This window comes from Canis lupus, chromosome 3, assembly GCF_011100685.1.
Source record: "Canis lupus familiaris isolate Mischka breed German Shepherd chromosome 3, alternate assembly UU_Cfam_GSD_1.0, whole genome shotgun sequence".
NCBI classification, from domain to species: Eukaryota; Metazoa; Chordata; class Mammalia; order Carnivora; family Canidae; genus Canis; species Canis lupus.
The window spans coordinates 75,121,293-75,141,483 of NC_049224.1; the positions used below are offsets into that span (position 1 = coordinate 75,121,293).

Below are 20,191 nucleotides of genomic sequence, written 5' to 3' on the forward strand. Positions count from 1 at the left end.
TGAATTTAATTATTGTGGTTGTTATCAGTTGACAAACAGTACTGAGTTTTATCTCCTGGCTTAAAACCTTGTATGTGCATGAAGGCACCTTGCGAGAAACCAGAGTCCTGGGCTCCAGTCCCATCAGTCCTGATTTAGTAGGTTAGGGGGTGATCCGGAGATTGGCAGCGTTGAGTTGCTTCTAAAGAAGGTGTGACCCATCATCCTGAGAAACATTGACTTAAAGAGACTCACTGATTAGCTAGATTAGCATGAGTCTATCGGTTAGCCTAGATTTGCTTTTTAGTAAACATGGAATCTTTATTAAAATAGAAAGGCATTAACATTATAAAACTTAACACATGATTTAGACCAGAGCAAGGTTTAAAGGACTACGAACACCAAGTACCTCCTGATAGCTTCCCATTAATCCACACCCGCCAAGATGCCACCCTCTGCAGGCATTACTGTCCCCACATGTTCAGCAACTAGAATCTGTGGACACATGACCACGGATTGTTCCATGAGAGCCTGGTAGTTGATAATCCTCTAATTAAGGAGTTTGAGTCTTGAAGGATCACAGATTACTGGTGAAAGATCAGTACGTGTTGTTCTAGGTCTTTGAGTATGAATATTACTGTCTTAATCTTAGCTCTGTTTCTAGGAGCAACTTTCCCCATCTCTTTCCTTTAAGTGTGTTCTACAAAATTCTTAATCCAGCTATATGATTCTGTAGCCTTGTATCTGTCTGTTCCGTGTCATGCCATTTCATTCAAGGTACACTTTTGACCTTCTTAGGGCCTGAGCCCCTTTTAGGATATAGGTTTTTAACATCATTTCACTGCTCCTGTCTAGCCGCAGGGACTATTTCCTAGGGAGTGGCCCTGCCAGGGTTTCTATTTCTGCATTTCTCTTCTGTTGCCCCCCACACAGGTGGGGAGCAGGAAAGTGAAGGAACGGAAGATCTCAGCAACACTGTGGATGTCTCCGCGGGGATTGGTGTGTCAGGGCTTTTTGGGGATGAGTGGGTCAGTTTCCAGGTCTGCCTGCCTACCCTAGAATTGCTGCTTCACCATTTTTAAGTGTGAGGCCTTGAGTAAGTTATTGACCCTGGAAGCCTCAGTTTCTTCCTATGGAAAATGGGACCTGTCCTTGACTCATGGAGTCATTGGAAAGATTGAGTTCATGATTCTAGAGTGTTAGCGTGGCAGTGCCTGGCACATAGAAAGCCCTTGTAAATGTCACCTACTGTTATTATTAATCAGAGAGTGTTTTCCTTCCTTGACACTCTGTCCTTGGAGGTCTTACTTAGAGTTCAATGTCTATTAAGGTGCTCAGGTTTCTAGTTTTTTAAAGCATGTTTCTACTTTTTAAAGGGACCGGATAGTTTTTTTTTTTTTTTTCCTAGAGGATCCTTTTTAACAAGGCACATATATGTCCTAATCAAAGGCACACACTGTATTGTGGCGTTTGTGGAACCCTAATATAATAATGGAATTATGGCTTTACCTTTATAATTAGAATGACCTCTTCCTTCACCTTTTCTGAGGTTCTTAATTTTTCTCCAGAAGTCTTGCGTTACTAGGGAAATGGTCACGCTGGGGATTTCTGAATCATCTTTACTTATTTTTAAATATTTTATTTATTGATGAGAGACACACAGAGAGGCAGAGACATAGGCAGAGGCAATGGCTCAACCACTGAGCCACCCAGGCACCCCCTGAGTCATCTTTTAAACGTAAGGAAGTTTTGCTTAATTTCATCCAGTTTGAGCATCCACCTGTAAGACTGTCATCTCACCAATTTTCCCAGAGAGAGAGAGGTCCTGTGTGATGGAAACTGAGAATAACATGTGGGTGGAGGGTTTTCTCCTGGTCTGTCCACTGCTGCCGGCCCACTCTGGCATTTATGCCAGCCTACACATGGTTTCTGATTGCTCTAAGACCTTAAGGAAGGCACTTTTTAATATTAACATACTTTGTTAAAGAAATGCCATTTAAAAGTATGTGTTTATCAATATGGATCTATTTACACCTGTAGGATGCAATGAGGAGAAATTTAGCAGTTTGGAAATGCACCTGTGACCCAGCTCAAGACGTAAGGTCACAGCTGGAGATTTACAAGCCGCAGAGTATGTGGTGTCTTCTTTACCCTAGATTGTCATTGTGATAAAAGAGAGATTTACTTGGAAATGGATAACAGCTGTCCTGGTGAAGTGCTGCCTGTTGATAAGCGCATGTTTTTGAAGAGGGAGAGAGCCCTGCACGTCAGTGCTGGGTAGCTTTAGTAGGGTTTTTAGAAAGGTTCACTTTCTGTTATCTGTTTAGTGTTAGTAATGAGGACTCTAAGCAGAATTTGTATTTTTTTCACTTCCTCTCTCAAACTGCTTATGGTACAGTTTTAATCAGCCACAGGAGGCAGCTGTTGAAGCCAGCATGATTGTTTAGGGCAGCTGGATGCTGGTATGGATCCTCCGAGCTAGCCCTTGGGAGTGTCCTGACTGCTGGCCCGGGTTAAGCATTGTATGCATATCATCGTTTGTAAAACAACCAACACCCCTTTGGGGAAATGCTCCAGAGTGGGCCAAGGTTCAACAGCTAGTCACAGGGGTCTGGTTTAGAATCCAGGCCGCTCGTTCCAGATCCTTCCTTAGCCCAGCCCTCAGTCTTTGTGCTTTAAAGTCAGTTCAATCTGTGCAGAGAACTCTTAATGGGAAGCTCTCCTCAGTTGGACCAAAACCTCTGGCTGTGATAGGATGTTACGTTCTAGGCCTGACATTCCTCGCCCTTGACTTTCTTGTTTTCCTTGATGCAAAAAAATCTAGGTCTAAGGGAGCAGATGATAAAAGGAGGAGATATAAAAATAGTTGAACACCTGTTTTGTAGATAATGGCCTAGTTTGAAGTTTGGCTTTGAAAACTCACCCCTGTTTTTACTGTTTTGTCTTTCGGGACCATTTTTCTGTTTCTCCACCTCTGGCTTCTTTCCCTTTACCCTGTTTGTACTCATCAACTCTCAAGTGAAAGTATTTCCAGACTTGCTTTTGTTTAGCTCTACAGCACAAAGCTGCACTTTGGCCATGCCAAGCTGAAGCAAGGCAGAGCAGAGAATTATTACTTCCATTCGTAATTAAAAACTCCATGCATTCTGTTTTAGGGGACGATGTTTTATTTCCTTTTTAGCAAAGGGGATAAGGATCCTTTACTGAAGCCTTTTAGTTTGGGCAATCTCTCTCTCTTTCTCTTCTTCGCTGCCTCTCTCTCATAACTGTGATGAATATTTTAAACTGTAGAATGACAGGAAAGGGTAATATCTCAGACTCTAGATCTTGAAGTAGCTGTAGGGGCACGTGGGTGGCTCAGTGGTTGAGCATCTGCCTTTGGCTCAGGGCATGATCCTGGGGTTGTGGGATCGTGTCCCACATTAGGCTCCTTTCAGGGAGCCTGCTCATCCCTTTGCCTGTGTTTCTGTCTCTCTCTCTGTGTGTCTCATGAATAAAAAAAAAAATATTTTTAAAAATTGAAGTAGCTATAAAATAAGTACAAAGTAATATGTAAATCAAGATCTCTTTATTGGCATTTTGCTCTTTGTATTCCTGGAAGTTGGTTTCATACAGTTTTGCTTAGCATTTGTGGGCAGATGGGGCAATTCTTTGTCCCTTAACCTGGCATAGGGTGGCCTGTGTGATGTGTATGCCTCCATAGGCACAGGCAGCGCTAGAATTTCCGTCCTGTCCTATCCCAGTCTTCTAAACAGGACTGTAAACAGGCACACAGCTGTCTGTCACTCAGATGAGACGTTTGTAAGAACAGCAACAACAATCGCAAACAGCTTTGGAACATAAAAAGCTGTCTTCCAAGTTTCCTGGGGACTTTGTTTGAAATGAAAGTGTGAATACTCTAGAACCAGCTGTTTGAACCAAAACACACAACACAGCCCTCGAGTCACAATTGGCATCTGAGATGGGCATCTCGTCATTGAGCTTCTGTTGGTTCCAAGATCCTAGCCAAGATGCCTCATGTGCACCGTGGACATCTAGAGTTGACTCTGTCTTGTGTGGCTTGGGAGAGCCACCTTTTCTGACACAAAGAAGTTTCATTGTGACTGAGCACGCTCACCCCAATGCTCATTACTTGGGAGAACATGGCCAAGGAGTTAAACACATTCCCAAGAAGTGATACATGACTCAGAGGAGAACGCTCAACCGGTCGGTCACTCTAGAAGCTTGTGTTGAAACAGACCGATGCCCTCAGTCTACTGTGGCTCTCAAATTCTTTCTTGGTTTTCTATCAAAACCTTGATAATGAGGTCTTTCTGAAATTGTGGTACTTAACATTTCTTTAGACCGAATTCTAGAAGAAATATATAATGGGGGAAGGAACTCAGTGGGGTCGGGTGAGATGGAGGTGAGGATGGATTACAATTCCTCTGTGTTTTTATTTTTTTTTTTTTTTTTTTTTTTTTTTTTTTTTTTTTAAAGATTTTATTTATTTATTCATGATAGTCACAGAGAGAGAGACAGAGAGGCAGAGACACAGGCAGAGGGAGAAGCAGGCTCCATGCACCGGGAGCCCGATGTGGGATTCGATCCCGGGTCTCCAGGATCGCGCCCCGGGCCAAAGGCAGGCGCCAAACCGCTGCGCCACCCAGGGATCCCTCCTCTGTGTTTTTAAATATCCACATGGGTTAATACGTGATACGATGTTTACCTTCTGGAAAGCTCACCTTTTTGTTTTCTCTTGCAGGGGTGACCTTATTTCAAGAGTTCTAAGACACTGAAGACTTAGAAGAAGTTGCCTGGGGAATTTTTTAAAATTTTTATACAGTTTCTGTTGTGGAGTCTGCAGACATGGGGATAAAAGCTAAAAGGGAATATCTGTGCTATGCTACATACAGAATTCAGTTTGCTTGGAAACAAGGTTTGGGTTAAAAAGTCCAAGGGAAAATTTACTACATTTCCAGTGAAGGAAAGAGCTTATTTTAAAATTTTCCCAACCACCATACTTCCCAGTCCCCTATTTCTGGCCTTGGTACATCTTGCCAGTTTTTCTCGCATGATCGCTGTGTGCAGGGGAACTATTTGTGTGCAGTCCGAGCTGCTGCTTGGGGATGTTTATGCATGAATGTGTGTGAGTGTGCGCATACACACACATACATGCACATCTGTGCACGGCTTCTGTTCTCCCAACCCATAGATCTCATTTTGCAACTAGTTGCAAGAAGATCCTCTTGCAGTTTAACTGTTAAAAAAGATAAAGATGAAGCTTCAATGGTCAAAGGTCCTTGCAGATAATCTGGTCTAGCCCTGAGAAATTGGGGTTCCTATCCTTCCCGGAAGGGCATGGAGTCAGATGGAACCAGAAGCCAGACTTCGGATTCTTGGACCAAGAAGTCACCACCACCGTGCCACTCCTAGGTCACTTATAAAATATCGAGAGTATTTTTTTCTTAAACTTGCGCTAAGCAAGTCTTATTTAATCTATTGAATAAAGGGGGATAATAGTTTAAAATGACTTAAAAAAAAAAACCCGGCAAAACTAAAAAAAAAAAAATGCTTGTTTTGACAACCCAAGGCCAAAACAAAACAAAGATACCCAACTTCTGATGAAGAATGGACCAATACCTTCCCCTGGCATGTTTTGCTCGGACACTTCCTATTTTGCGTCTTGTAACCCATGCTCGTTATTTAAAAGATTCTTGATGGTTACATTTCCCCTGTAGCCTTGAAAACCCTACTTTTATGTGTTTTTAAAAGCTATGTAGTGTACGAAACCCCTGCAAGAACCAGAGGCAGAGATAGTAGCACATTTCTGACAGGTGTGGGCCGGGGACTGGGAGCGCCCAGTTACAGGCAGGTCTCCAAGACCTGCCCCCATGTCAGTGTTGGTGTGATGCCTGGGGCACTTCTTTGATCTAGGAGAGAAAGAGCATCTTTCTCATTTCACCCCCAAAGAAGATTTCCATATGTAAAGTACTGACTGTAAACTTACGCATTCCATTCTGTTTATAGCATCAAACTAAAAATGTCCAACCTTTTAAATGAATGGTGAGTTTAATTTCATGTGAATTTTTTCTGACAACCGGTTAGAGCTCCACGTGTGTACATACATCTATACAGTGGACTAGGGGAAGCTGGTATGGAAAGAAATCCCACTGAAGTCCAGAAAGGGGCAACATAGGAATTTTGGGGGTGTGTGTATTACTGTAAATAACTATATGTGCAGTCTAGATCAATAGTTTTAGTTTTTTTAAGAACATCATTTTTTTGGCTTGAAAACTATGATGTCCTCAAAGGGTGAGGCTAAAATGTAAGATATTCTTCAGCTTTAATTATTTTTTAATTTTATTCAGGTCAGAGCACTTTTTTATAGCAATACAACAGGCAAGAGAATACTCAACCATATTTAAAATTGTGTTTATACCAAGAGTACCTTTTAAATATTTTCTAATACTTGAGCAGTTTTTGTCCGGCTGGCTTCCAAATATGCCAAAAGTTAAGCATTCAATGTTTTGACACATAAGCTTTTTACTGATAAGAATTCTTAAGTGTTCCCAAAGCAACTGATGTTTACAGGGCTTGTGTTCTTCTTCCTTCTCTGGAAGGATCTGGGGATCCACCATGAACTTACTATACAAAACACTAATGATGGGCTAACTTCTGGTTTAATGAGTGAGTTGGCTACCACCTTGATGTAAAAATTTGTAAAGGAAACTTTTTCACCATTTTGAGTGTCAGATGTATTTTTAACTGTCTGGTTTGTACTTTTACGACTTTTGTACTACCAAAGCAGAGTTAAAAATAAAAATGTTAAACATAAACGGTGTTGTTTTTGAACGAAAATGCGATTGTGGTAGTTACGATTCATACTGGGCCTGATTTTAACGTGTCTGATTTCTTAGGTCTCAGTTGACCAGTGATGATCTGGCCAGCTGTCCCCCACTGGATGTCAGTTTCCTGCTTCTCCCCTCCCCAGCCCCGTCCCCGGCAAGGAACACCACTCCCCACCCCCTGATAGTTATTTTTAAAATTTGGAGATCATTCTGAATGTATACAGACCAATGATCAAAGCTAAGATGGGAACACAGGTACGATATGACTAAGCATGCACAGCTTTGTTCGGATCCCACCAGTCATTCCAGTAACGTCCGAGGATCACCCATTGCAGTTAGTTGTCTGGTCGCTGATCGGTGATGGGCATCTCATCTTTTTCTTGGGATCCGTGATCCCGTGATTTCCACTGTGCCCTTCTGAAATTTTGTAGAATTCCCTTCCACGTCGGTCTGCCCGCTAGTTCTCGTGATGAGACTGAGGACTAGTGTCATGGAAAGGACCCACGGGGGCGATGCGCCCTCCCCATTGCGTCACAGCAGGGGAACGTGACGATGTCCGTGCATATTACTAGTGATGTCAACCTTGATCGTCTGGTGGAGGCCGTGGCCACCAGCCTTCACTTTGGTCTTTCCTTTTGCAGTTAACATTTGAGAGGAGATCCTTTGAGATTGGGCAAATATCCTATTTCCTCTTAAGCTTTCTACCTATTGATTTTACCATCCATATCCGTTTCTGGGGCCTCGTGTAGCAAATCCCCACCAACGGAGTGGCCTAAAACCATCGAAATTTATTTCACCGTTTAGGAGGCCAGCAGGCTGCAACTGAGGTGTCTGCAGGCTGGTTCTGAAGTCCCTGAGGGAGAATCTGTTCTGTGCCTCTCTCCCAGCTGCTGCTGGTTGCTGGCCATCCTGGCTCCCTTGCTTTGTGGCCGCTTCACTCCCATCTGTGCCTTTCCTGCGCGTGTGCCTTGGTCTGCTCTTCCCATGAGGACACCAGTCATTGAATTCAGGGCCCACCACATTCCAGCCGGCTTCATTTTAACTGGGTTGCATTCGCACAGACCCTAATTTCAAATAAGATCCTATTTGCAGAAACCAGGAGTCAGGGCTTCAGTACCTCTTTTTAGGGAACACGATTCAACCCGTGGCACCATCCACTGGTGGATCTTACCTGCAACAGTTATGACTGGGGTGCGGCTCTTTCAGGTTGGTACCTGTGTCTTTTTGATGGGGCTCCGTGTTCTCTTTCTCCCCCGTCCTTCTCTTTCTTCCTCCTCCTTCCTTTCTCCATCCCTTCCTTTCTCTTTTACCCCTTGGCTCATTCTCACTTCGTGGAACCACAAGATGTTCCAGGCTCACCTTGTCACCTTGTATCTTCCTTGCCTTAGCCCTGGCACTGACCACTAACCAAGGAGCCCTGGTTCCTTTTTACTGTAGAATTGGGTTCATGATGGTAGCTGTGCTCATGGAAGCAGGACCTCACTGCTTCTAGGTTTCTACGTGTATACACACACACACACACACACACACACACACACACACACACACTACCAGCCCATGTATACACACACATAGGTTCCTTTATCTTTAGAACAAGCATGACCTGGGATTGGTTCTCTGACTGGAGTCCAGCTCTACAGAGCTCATGCCAAACGTCCTGCTTTCCTCATTTATAACTTTTGTCTCCTACAAGGAGAAAACTTGGTTCCTACTGCCTAAAATATTTTTACGTTCAATTTACATTTCAATTTACGTTTTAGTTCAATTCTAACATACATATAAAGTCGTTTGAATATATAGCCCTGGGAGAAGCCAGTTTACCATCTAGAGCACAGCGTGTGTATACAGTTGGTTTAGTTTTCTTTAGCCTTACGGTAGGCAGTCTGTGCGCCGGTGACTTAGATCAGCTCCTTGGTTCCCCACCCCTCAGTGTGGTTATGTGATTCAGTTTTAACACAGAGTCATTTGTCATCATCTATACGCCATCCTTCCTTATGTTCTGGTTAGAATTTAAAAAATTAAAGATTTTATTTATATGAGAGAGAGGGAGAGTGAGAGATCATGAGCAGGGGGAAGGGCAAGGGGGAAGCACACTCCCTGGTGAGCAGAGAGCCCAATGCAGGACTCCACCCCAGGACCCTAGGGTCATGCACCAGAGCCCAAGGCAGATGCCTAACCGACTGAGCCACCCAGGTGCCTGAATTTTTAAAAATTTATATGCAGCAAAGTTCACTCTGGTGCCTCACTGGATTTTGATTTTTCTTCTTTTAAAGATTTTATTTATTTATTCAGAGAGACATACAGAGAGAGGCAGAGCCATAGGCAGAGCCATAGACAGATGGAGAAGCAGGCTCCCCTCAGAGAGCCCGATATGGGACTCGATCCCTGAACTCCAGGATCAGGCCCTGAGCTGAAAGCAGAGCTCAACCTCTGAGCCATATAGGCATCCCCTGGATTTTGATTTTGAATTTGTGTGGGATTTTGTGGTTGTTGCCTTGAAAATAAGATGGTTGATAGTGGCTTATGTTAAGGAAATGGAAAAGCTGACTTGATGATTTCGGTTCATGAAAACCAAGAAATCCAGAATGTATGCGGTAGGGAGAATGTTAGACATTCCCCCCAAATTCCTCATTTTATTTATTTTTATTTTATTTTTAAAAACATTTTATTTATTTATTCATATACACACACAGAGAGAGGCAGAGACACAGGCAGAGGGAGAAGCAGGCTCCATGCAGGGAGCCCATGTGGGACTCGATCCCGGGTCCCTAGGATCACACCCCAGGCTGCAGGCGGCGCCAAACCGCTGCGCCACCGGGGCTGCCCAAATTCCTCATTTTATAGTCAGAAGGTGTCACTTGGGGTTGCGGGGTTTGTTCTTAGTTGGTCAGCTTTTGTTTTTTTAAAAAAATTATTTGAGAGAAGGAGGTGGGGGGAGAGAGAGAGGGAGTGAGTGTGCTTGGTGAGGGAGAGGCAGCAAAGAGGGAAAGAGAATCTGAAGTAGAAGCCGTGCTGAGCGTGGAGCCAGATGCAGGGCTTGAAACTATGACCCTGAGATCATGGCCAGAGCCAAAATCAAGAGTCCAATGCTTAACCGACTGAGCCACCCAGGCCCCCCTCCCTATTGGTCAGCCTTTTGATCCTCTGGCACCAGTGTGATGCAGAATGGGTGAGGCGGAGGCGCTCGGCTTTCATGTCTAGCTCAGCTCTTAGGGGAGCAACGGGCAGCTGGGAGCGTAGGGCCCGTGGCCATTCTGTTCCACGTGGAGACAGACGCCAACCTTGCAACGCCAACTTGAACAATGAGTTCAGCTCTCTCCCCGGACCAACAGGTCCCGAGTGACTTTGCCAACTGTCCGAGGCCTTGCTTGCTCCTGCACTTCCTTCTCAAATCATTTTTGATATCTTAGGCATCTTCCATCCTAATCTGGTGTAACAGAAAGGTGAGGAACCCTTCCTTTTCTCCCGCTGAGGACAGCAGAATGTTAAAGGCTACAAAGTAGGGGTCCCATGAGTCCGTCCTGGTCACTGAGGGCTTGGCTGTGGTCAAGGGGGACTGTTCTGCACCTGATGTCCTTGCCAGTTTCTGGATCCTCTGACCCTTTTGTCTGTGGAATAGGTTGTTTCTACCTAGGGCTTCCCGTGCACATTCCTCAACTTCCCAGGCCCGGTCTTTAGGTCTGGTCTTCGATCTTCCCTGGGGGCCCCTAACTGTCACTCCAGAGACCTGAAAGGACACCTGAGACTTCTCTGCCTCTTGCGTTCTGCGGCAGCTGGGCCACCGGGATCAGCAGAGGTTGCACCTGCTGGTTTTCTGCGCTCACAGAGCTGGCACTCGCCCCCTCTGCTGGTCAAACGGGGGACCTACGGGGAGCATGGCTTTTTTTGTTTTGTTTTTAAAGATATATTTTATTTATTTATTTATTTATTTATTTATTTATTTATTTATTTATTTATTTATTTATTTATGATAGACACAGAGAGAGAGAGAGAGAGGGGCAGAGACACAGGCAGAGAGAGGAGCAGGCCCCATGCAGGGAGCCCGACGTGGGGCTCGATCCCGGGACTCCAGGATCACGCCCTGGGCTGAAGGCAGATGCCAAACCGCTGAGCCACCCAGGGATCCCCGGGAGCATGGCTTCTAAGGCCATTTGTTGGTCTGTCCTTTCAGGGCCTGGCGCACAGAAGGCATTCGTGGTTATTTGCTCAATGAATAAATAAACAAAGTCTACCTCTAAACATGTAAGGCCATCATTAAGTCTTTGATGGGAATTAAAATTCAAGTTTGGTTTTTTCCTAACTCCTTTTCTGGCTGCCCGATTCGTCTTCCTTTTCTTTCTCCTTGGAAACCGGTTTGGTCCCCGGGAGCTTGTGTTACTGCAAGGGTTAGCTTGAGTGCTGGTGGGAACGGCTGGGTCCCAGGGTGGAGGACACCCCACGCCCTGCGTCCTGCCATGGAAGTGGTGTGCCTGGAAGCAGGGTGGTCATGGAGGAGTAGCCGGGCTTCGCTGTCGAGTTCGAACCCTGGCCCCGCCACTGCCTGCTGTGCCATAGCGGGGAAGCCACCTGACCTTTCTGAGCCGCAGTGTCCTCGTCTATAAAATGACCTATCTCACAGGGCTGCTCCAGGGGCAGGGAAAGCACGCAAGGTCAGGGCGCCTGCTGTGGTCTGCGCGTCTAGTGAACCGAGGCACTGCCGTTGTTAGGGGCCATCCGTGGTGACCTGCCAAAGGGTCTGTGGGCATCTGTCCCACCACAGCTGATCGACGTGGCCCGTGAAGGGGCCGGGCACGCAGCTTTGTCCGAGAGTGGCGCTCAGCCAGGAGTGTCTTGCTCTGAAGGCGAACCACAGTCAGCGTCCAAAGCCTCCCAGAAGAGCCACAGGGTGGGGAAGGGTCTGGGTTTGCGGGGGAGGACGCACGGGGTAGGAGAAGGAGCTGAGGCAGCACGTGCAGGGGCCTCTCCTCTCCCTCCTGGGAGTGACGCCTCCTGCTTTGGAGAATTCCTCACCGCCTCCTTGGAGCCTTGGCATGTGGGCCCGGATCCCCTGACCTCAGCCGGACTTGACCCAAGTGGACCCAGGACACCTACCTGTGACCTGGCCAAATGGAGCCCCCTTGGGATGTTTGCCAACTGGCCCTGGAGTACATGGCTCCTTTTCTTGGGGGCTAAGGCAGTGGGCCCAGGGGCCGGCGGAGGCCATGGTCCCTGCCGGGTGGAAACTGAGGAAAGGAAGAGACATTGGTGCCACATTCGCACGCACAGAGGGGAGAGGGGCCGTTCTGTTGCCTTCAAGCCCCAGGCTCTGTTGCCCCCCAGGACCCGCTGGCCTTCTGAGCTCCGCGAACATTCCAAGGACGGTTCTCTTTTGTGTCTCACCTAGCTTGGGTTGAGTTTCTATCGCAACAGCAATGACAACAAAGCCCCATGACTAATGCACTTATTCATCGAAAACTGGCCATGGGAGGAGTTCTAGAGCCACGCGAGCAGTGAGGCCCTGGCGTCCAGCCCCGCAGCGTCCGAGCCAGGCGGCCTGGCCCACTGCGTGGTGGCCTCCGTCCTGAGAGATCTTGCGAACCTTTGTTGCTTTAGGGTAACCTCCCAGAAGAGCACATATTTGGGCTTTGGGTGCCTCTGGCCATCTGTGACCTTACATTCTTGGGACTTCAGTCTTCTCGCTTGAGAGTGAAGAGAATGTGTCGCTTAGGGTGGCGGTGAGGATTACCTGGAGGTGGGGGTGTCATGCACGCAGCCCGGGGCCGGTACAGCCAGCGGGGGGCTTCAGACGTGCCAAGTGCAGATCCTCTTCAGTGAAATAAGTGCTAGAAGGAGGAAAGTGGTCTTTTGAGAGTTGGTTCTTGATGTTTCTGCCATAATCGCTTTGCTTAGCATTTGAAGATGAACTTGGGGTGGAGGAGTGGGTGGGATTGGGGGGGAGGAGGAGGACCCAGGTAGAAGAGGGAGCTATAATAGCTACTAGTCCCAACAGTCCCTGGGCACCAGGTTGGATACTTAGGTTAAATACCAGTCTCTCGGCCGTTATTGGATGGCCACAGATCTACAAGGGGCTTTTTCTTTCTGTGTTTATTCCAGCTGCCATTTAACCTTATCACCCTCATGGTAAGACATGAATGTAGTAGAGTCATCTCTGTGAGTTTCAAAAGAATTTGATTTCGGGGTGCCTGCGTGGCTCAGTCCATTAAGCATCCGGCTCTTGGTTTGGGCTCAGGTTGGGTTCTCAGGGTGGTGGGATGGGCCCTACGTGGGGCACCACCCTCGGCAGGGAGTCTGCTTAACTCCTCTCTCTCTCCCTCTGCCCCTCCCTCTGCTTGCATGAGTACCTACATACCCAACTCTCTCTAAAAAATTAATCTTAAAAAAAAAAAAAAAACTTGAGGAATCTAGCTAAGAAATTATAGGTTAAAATGTCCTTAGAATCGAGGTGCCTGAGTGGCACAGTGGGTTAAAAGTCCTGATTTTAGGTCATGGGCACATGGGTCATGGAATCGAGTCCTGAGTGGGATTCTTTGCTCAGTACAGAGTCTGCTTGGGTTTCTCTCTCTCCCTCTCCTTCTGCTCCCCTCTGTTGTGCTCTCTTTCTCTCTCTCAAATAAATATATCTTTAAAAAAATGTTCTTGGAATCATAACATTATACCCAACCCACAAAATTTATGGGTTTCCTTATTATGGATACCTTAATGTTGACCAAATCAAACAAAAACCAACCCAAACAAACCCTCTGAAATAACAAACCAACGCTGCTAAACCTCCCAAGTTTTCTGTCTTGCATTAAATGCATTTTATTTTATAAACACTTCCTTGGGGCAATGAAACATAAAAGAAATAGACCAATTTTAATGCCATAACTATTCACGTCAAACACGGTACGACTTAAATTTGTAACTGAGCATAAATTACTGTGTCCTAATAACGATGAAAATAATGAAAATAAAGAATAATCATAAGAGTAAAAAATAGACTGTTTGAAGCACCCCCAAGATGCATTTTTGAGATGATTGTTAATAAGGTAGGTAGAAAAGGATTTACTTAGTTGAGATATTATTTAAAATTATTAGAAGTGATTGGGGCAGCTCGCTGGCTCAGGTGGTAGAGCGTGCAACTCTTGATGTTGGCGTTGTAAGTTTGAGCTCCACTTCAGGTGTAAAGATTACCTAAAAAAAAAAAAAAAAAAAAAAAAAAAAAAAGGAAGTGGTTCAGGAACTTTAGTGGTCATAGCAATCGAAGTGTTGAGTGTTACTCATAAAGAAAAGGTGGTCCAGTGTGAGATATTCTTTGGGTAGTAAAATCACGTTTAACATTTAGTATTCATCTAGTGCTGGTAGGTGCAAGGCACTTTTTCTCATGTAAGCCTCATCAGGGCCCAGAGGGAGGCATAGCCATGGCTTCCGCTGTCCTGGACCCAATCTGGGGAAAGGAATCTCTGCATATATTGTAATGGCTGTTCCTGTGGCAAGCATCATGTATGGTCATGGGGCCACCTCATTCTTTGTAGGATGAGAAATTTATAGTCCTGTGATCATTTAAAAACACAAGTATCATTGATAATAGTCTGAGAGACTTTATAGATAAAAGCCGAGACTAATTTTTCAATATTTTGTTAAAATCTTCGGAACCCGAAGATAACCTTTCTTTCTCAATTGACAATACATATAATTTTACTTTTCTGAAATTGAATTGTCTTTCTTGCCACCATCTTGTTTTAAAGTTTCCTCACCTTTCAGATCTCAGATTCACTTTATTGCTGTGATTGATGTGTTGCTTGAAATAATGGAGACCCAAGGCTTTCTTTTCTCAGAAATTTCACATTTTGATTCAGCCATTTTTCTGTTTGATGGGAACATGGCTGTTTCCATAGGGAGGCTGTATTATGTTGTCCTTACAAGGACCAGTTTGTTGTTCAATCTGTATGACCGTGGATGAATTATATAGCTTTTTTTAAATTGATTTTTAAAAGATTTTATTTATTTACTCATGAGAGACACGGAGAGAGGCAGAGACACAGACAGAGGGAGAAGCAGGCCCCATGCAGGGAGCCCGACGTGGGACTTGATCCCAGGACTCCAGGATCACGCCCTGGGCTGAAGGCAGACGCTCAACCGCTGAGCCACCCAGGCGTCCCGAATTATATAGCTTTTTGAGCCTCCATTTCCCCATCTCTGAAACAGGGATAATCCTATCTCCAACTCATGGGATCATGGTGGACTTAAATGAGATGATGCATATGCACAACTTAGGTTGTATGAATGCATAACAAATTGTCATTCTAAAAAATGTTAAGCTGTATTTGTACCTATAAAAAACCTAAACCCATAATTGGATGGCTCCCATAATTATTACTGGAGAAGATTTCTATATCAATAGTTGCATTATTTAGCAAATTATTATTATTATTTTTTTTTGCAAATTATTTTTTTAAAGATTTTTATGCATTTATACATGAGAGACACAGAAAGAGAGAGGCAGACACAGGTGGAGGGAGAAGCAGGCTCCATGCAGGGAGCCTGATGTGGACTTGATCCCGGGTCTCCAGGATCACACCCTGGGCTGAAGGCGGTGCTAAATGGCTGAGCCACCTGGGCTGCCCCAATCTGGCAAATTATTTTGAAGTGGTGTCTTTGCTGATACATTTTTCTGGTTAGGAATTTTTTCTCTATAAAATTTTAAATGCCATAGCAGTTCTTGATTTATCTGCTGGCTAATGGCTGATATCATGAAAATCTGGGGGCCTATGATCTTATGGCTTCGTAAATGGGTAATTTGAAATTTCTGATTCCTTTCTAAACATCAATATTTAAAACAGGGAAAGCACATTTGTTAATGGGAAGACACTATTAACCCTCCTTGGCCTGTGAATTTTTTTTTTTTTTTTATATGAGTACCAAGGTTTACATGCACCATTCTCCATAGCTTTTTACCTATTTTGGAGAATGGAAAAGGATGAGTAGGATCTGGAAATGAAATTATTTTTGTGATTTTTTTTTAAAGTTGGTAACTACTATCAAGAGAAAATGTTATGGTTTTGCTTTCAAAATAGCAAGATCCCAACCAAATAAATATTCTGATTGGTCTGTCCCCCAACTGTCTTGCTTATACTGGTTCAGAACGTGCAGTTTTGATAAGGGAGATGAGTAAAATTCTTTGTCTACCTTCTGATCTCTAGGTCATATTTTACTCTAGCTTTATATTAGCTACTCCAAAATGCTTAAAAGCAGAAAATACACGTGTTTCCTAAAAATCAGGCTCAAAGGGTGAGGCTGAATGGTAGCAGATGAGTGGTATGGGAGTGTGTTTTCACATTTGCTTGTGTACGGCTAAGTGTGTGCTCACATGTATGTGTATGCCATATGTGTTGTCAAAAACATTACCTCAGGGGCACCTGGGTGGCTCAGTAGGTTAAGGTCTGCCTTTGGCTCAGGTCATGATCCAGGGTCCTGGGACTGAGTCCCACACTGGGCTCTCTGCTCAGGGTAGAGTCTGCTTGTCCCTCTGCCCCTCCTCCCTGCTCGTGTTCTCTCTCACGCCCTTTCTTTCACTCAAATAAATAAAATCTTAAAAAAATTAAAAAAATTTAACTTCAGTTTTGTCTATTTACAAACTGCTTTTATAGATAGTTCATCTGAGCTTCTTCTAAATCAGTGGTTTCCAAAGTTAGGTTTCACATAACAAGGGGCATGGGAAGAAAATATTAAAACTTTGATATGTAATTGTTAACCCATCTTACTATTGCTTTGTCAGGTATATGACACATAGTACAAGAGGACGGTACGTTGAATTCTAAGTGTACTTCTATTAGGGGTAAAAGCACAAACTTTTTTTATCGGTAACTGCTGCAAGATCAGGAAGCTGTGGCAATTCTTAGTATATAGTTTTAGGGTATCTCCACGTGTGGCTGGAGAATTACCCACATCAACTATGCAGATGCCAGGTCCCCACTCAAGACCTGCGGAATCTGAATCTCTAGGAGGTGAGGCCCATAAATCTGCTGTTTGGAAACAAGCACACTGAGATTTGAGAACATCTGCTTTCAACCTGGGAGGTAGGAATGATCCCCATTTTATGGGGCGGGGGGCAGCGAGGGTCAGCAAAGTTAAGAAGTTTAAACTCAAGGGTCACCTGGGTGGCTCAGTGGTTGAGCGTCTGCCTTCAGCTCAGGCTGTGGTCCCAGGTCCTGGGATCGAGTCCCGCATCAGGCTCCCTGCATGGAGCCTCCTTCTCCCTCTGCCTGTGTCTCTGCCTGTCTCTCTCTCTCTGTCTCTCATGGATAAATAAATAGAATATTTAAAAAAGAAATTTAAAATCAAGGTCACACAGTGAGCTAGAGGCACAGACTAATTCAAGCCCCACTTACTAGGATTGCAGAGGGCTTGGCACGTGCCACGTGGTCACCACCTCAGAGACCTGGAGGTCATGACACATGGCTGCAGGCAGTCACTGAAGAGCCAACCCTGAGGGACAAATGAGTCTTGTTATACAAACATGCAGCCTTTTTCCTTTCTCCCTTGGGATTTTAAAGATTGAGTTCAAAATGAGTGAAAAATGTGGTCAGCCACGTTTCCCATTGCGGGCAGGGGTTTCAAACCCCTGAAGTTTATGTCTTATTTGGGGATTAAGGTCCTCAGAGTAACGTAGCCTCAGTCTAGAGACCAAACCTTCACCACATGCTACTTCACCACCTTGCCACAGGCCACTATAAAGCCCCGCTGTTCAGAGCAGGGCAGTCTGAGAGGGAAAAGCATGAATAATAAATGCAATTTCTTTCCTCTCAAATTCACATAGACTTGTGCTTCTGTGGCCCTGCATTCATACTACCATGTTCTCCCAATAAGCACCCCAAATCTCAGCGGCAGGAGGTCTCCTAAACTATCTGGAGGGGAGCTGTGACTCATCTGCTCATTGAGTTCTCATCTTCCGTCATATGCTGTCCTTGATCTAGGCAAAGGCACTGGTCTGTTACAGTTGGTTTTGTTGCTAGTAGTCAACTCCAGCCGACTGATTTCATGTGGCAGGTAAGAATCATCTGTAACCAGCATATTTTTTTATTTATTTATTTATTTATTTATTTATTTATTTATTTATTTATTCATGAGAGACAGAGAGGCAGAGGGAGAAGCAGACTTCCTATAGGGGTCCTGATGTGGGACTCGATCCCAGGACCCCAGGATCATGCCCTCTGCCCAAGGCAGACACTCAACTAGAGCCACCCAGGCATCCCTCTAACCTGCATATTTAATAGGTGTCTCTGAAGTGTTGTTTCATCAAGTGGCCGGTGGTCACTTGAAGGTTAGGCTGCTCACAGATGTCTCCTATAACCTCTTGCGTTGGAGGAACTTACCAATTTAGTAAAGAAATGTCCAACTTATTTTCCCATACGTTAACAGTGAAAGCATCTACCATGAGAAACAAATGTCAGCTTGTCTCTGTTTAATTATCGCCAGTTCCAAAATAGAGGGTTTCCAAAATAGCCGAGGTTTACTCTGAAGTTAAAAATAAACAAGCAGAAGGCAAGAATTTCCACGTTTTCATCCTAAGGTCCCCATCCCAGACTGGAGGCCTCATTCCTGTGCCCCGTGGGACACAAAATAAAGGAAGTCAGGTCTTTGGTCACGTTCTCGGATTCTGAGCCTTCTTCACTGTTTGGAGGGTCCTCCTGCTTGGAGACACTGATGGAAGACTTAGGAAGAGAGTCTGATGCTTTGGGTCACAGGGAGAAGGAGAAAGGGAGAAAGAGTGACTGGCCAGCAGTTACTAAGCATGGACAAATGGGTGTGTGCTAAGTGGCCTCAAACTCTCTTCGTGCCTTTAAAATTCTGCTTTGACAGCTCTAACAATTGGCTATTACTTGCCTTGGAAACCAGGGAAAAACTATTTTCTTTCCTATTTATATGGTAGTTCATATGGTAGTTATATGTATTTATATGGTAGTTCAACTTCCCCCAGCAAAAAAAAAAAAAAAAAAGGATATACACACGTTGCACACACACAATATATAGAAATAATCTTAAATTAAAATCAAGATTTAAAGTGGTAAATAGCCACAATACAATTTGCTTCGATCATGAAAGATCAGGATGTCCCCTCCTGATCACAGCGGGTGCCTTACATCCAGACTGCATCCGTGCTTTCAAGTCGTCCAGAATATTAGAAAAGTTGACTATTGCCAATCATCACTTTCCTGATATCGGGTGGCAGCAGGCTGCAGAAAGTCACTACACAGAGTAGGATGCTTAGCCAGTTGCTAGACAACCTGGTGGACAGGGCTAAAATCTGGAATTTCTTTTCAACCTGAAGATTCTGATTATCCTCTGACATCCTTTGGTAGAACCTGGATATGGGGGTAGACAAAAGGAGCCACGATAGCTTAAAAAAATAAAAATAAAAAAACATTAAACAAAAAAGACTTGAAAATCTTGGTCATCAGCTAACCTTTCTGAAGCAGTTTTTTGCAGAAAAAGAATCTTTAAAATTCAGGGGAATTGTTAATCATGGTGAAGTATCTGCAATAGTCTCAAAATGTGAAGTTACGTACATATGCCAGGCGCAGAAGTGTGTTTCCACGCAAGACAAAGAGACCTGTCTGCACGAATTCCTCACCTTACCCCTTTCCTGTCTGAATTTTCTTCTCTCATCCTTCTGTTGTAGAGACAGCAGCAGGAAGTCAGGACTGGACCAAAGGCTGAATTCCCATCTGTGTTTTATCAAATGTAAATACAACCTTTCAACCTCTTGCAAACTGGCTGTATCCTGGGCTTTTGGGTTCTGAGGGCCTGGGGTGGGAGAGACTGCAAGCTGACCACCTCAACACTCAATGTCTATTCTCCTTCTCAGTAAGCAAATACTGAATTTATTTTGAAAATTTAGACCAAAAAAAAAAAAAAAAATCCTGACAGACAGAAAGATAAGTCTCCTTGGCCTTTCTTGCATCTCAGGGTGACCAAGTGACTAGATGCTGACCCAGGAGGTATAAGTGGAAGGATCAAATTATACTTTCAGGAGGTCCTTAATGGGGAGGGAATGAGATTCCTTTATTCATTTTCCTGCGTGGAAAGCAAATGTAATGATTGGATGGAACACTATCGCCCTGGACTGCTAACTCTGGATTTTCTTCTACATAAGAGGTAAATAGATCTCTATTTTTATAAGCCATTTATCACATGCAGCTGAACCTAATCCCCAGCAGCTACACTTTGGGAAACTGTAGAAGGAATCGCTCTCAAATATGAAGCATGCGGTGTGCTAAGTACGGTAGCAAATACACCCACAATGCAATGAACGATGACAACAGTTTACATGTTATGGGCTCTGCGTGACCTTAGAAGTAGAGATGGCGTGTCACCAGACACACTCAGGGTCATGTATGTCT

At 44.5% G+C, this 20,191-nt stretch overlaps 1 protein-coding gene across 1 annotated transcript in view; it reads left to right on the forward strand.

Moving 5' to 3' along the window:
• The window catches only part of RELL1 (RELT like 1), a 63,021-nt gene extending 56,224 nt beyond the window's left edge, over nucleotides 1–6,797 (forward strand). The window contains exon 7 of the mRNA XM_038533506.1: nucleotides 4,724–6,797. The gene's annotated coding sequence lies outside the window, so the exon portion shown is untranslated. The remainder of the gene's footprint in view (nucleotides 1–4,723) is intronic.
• Nucleotides 6,798–20,191: the final 13,394 nt, after the last annotated feature.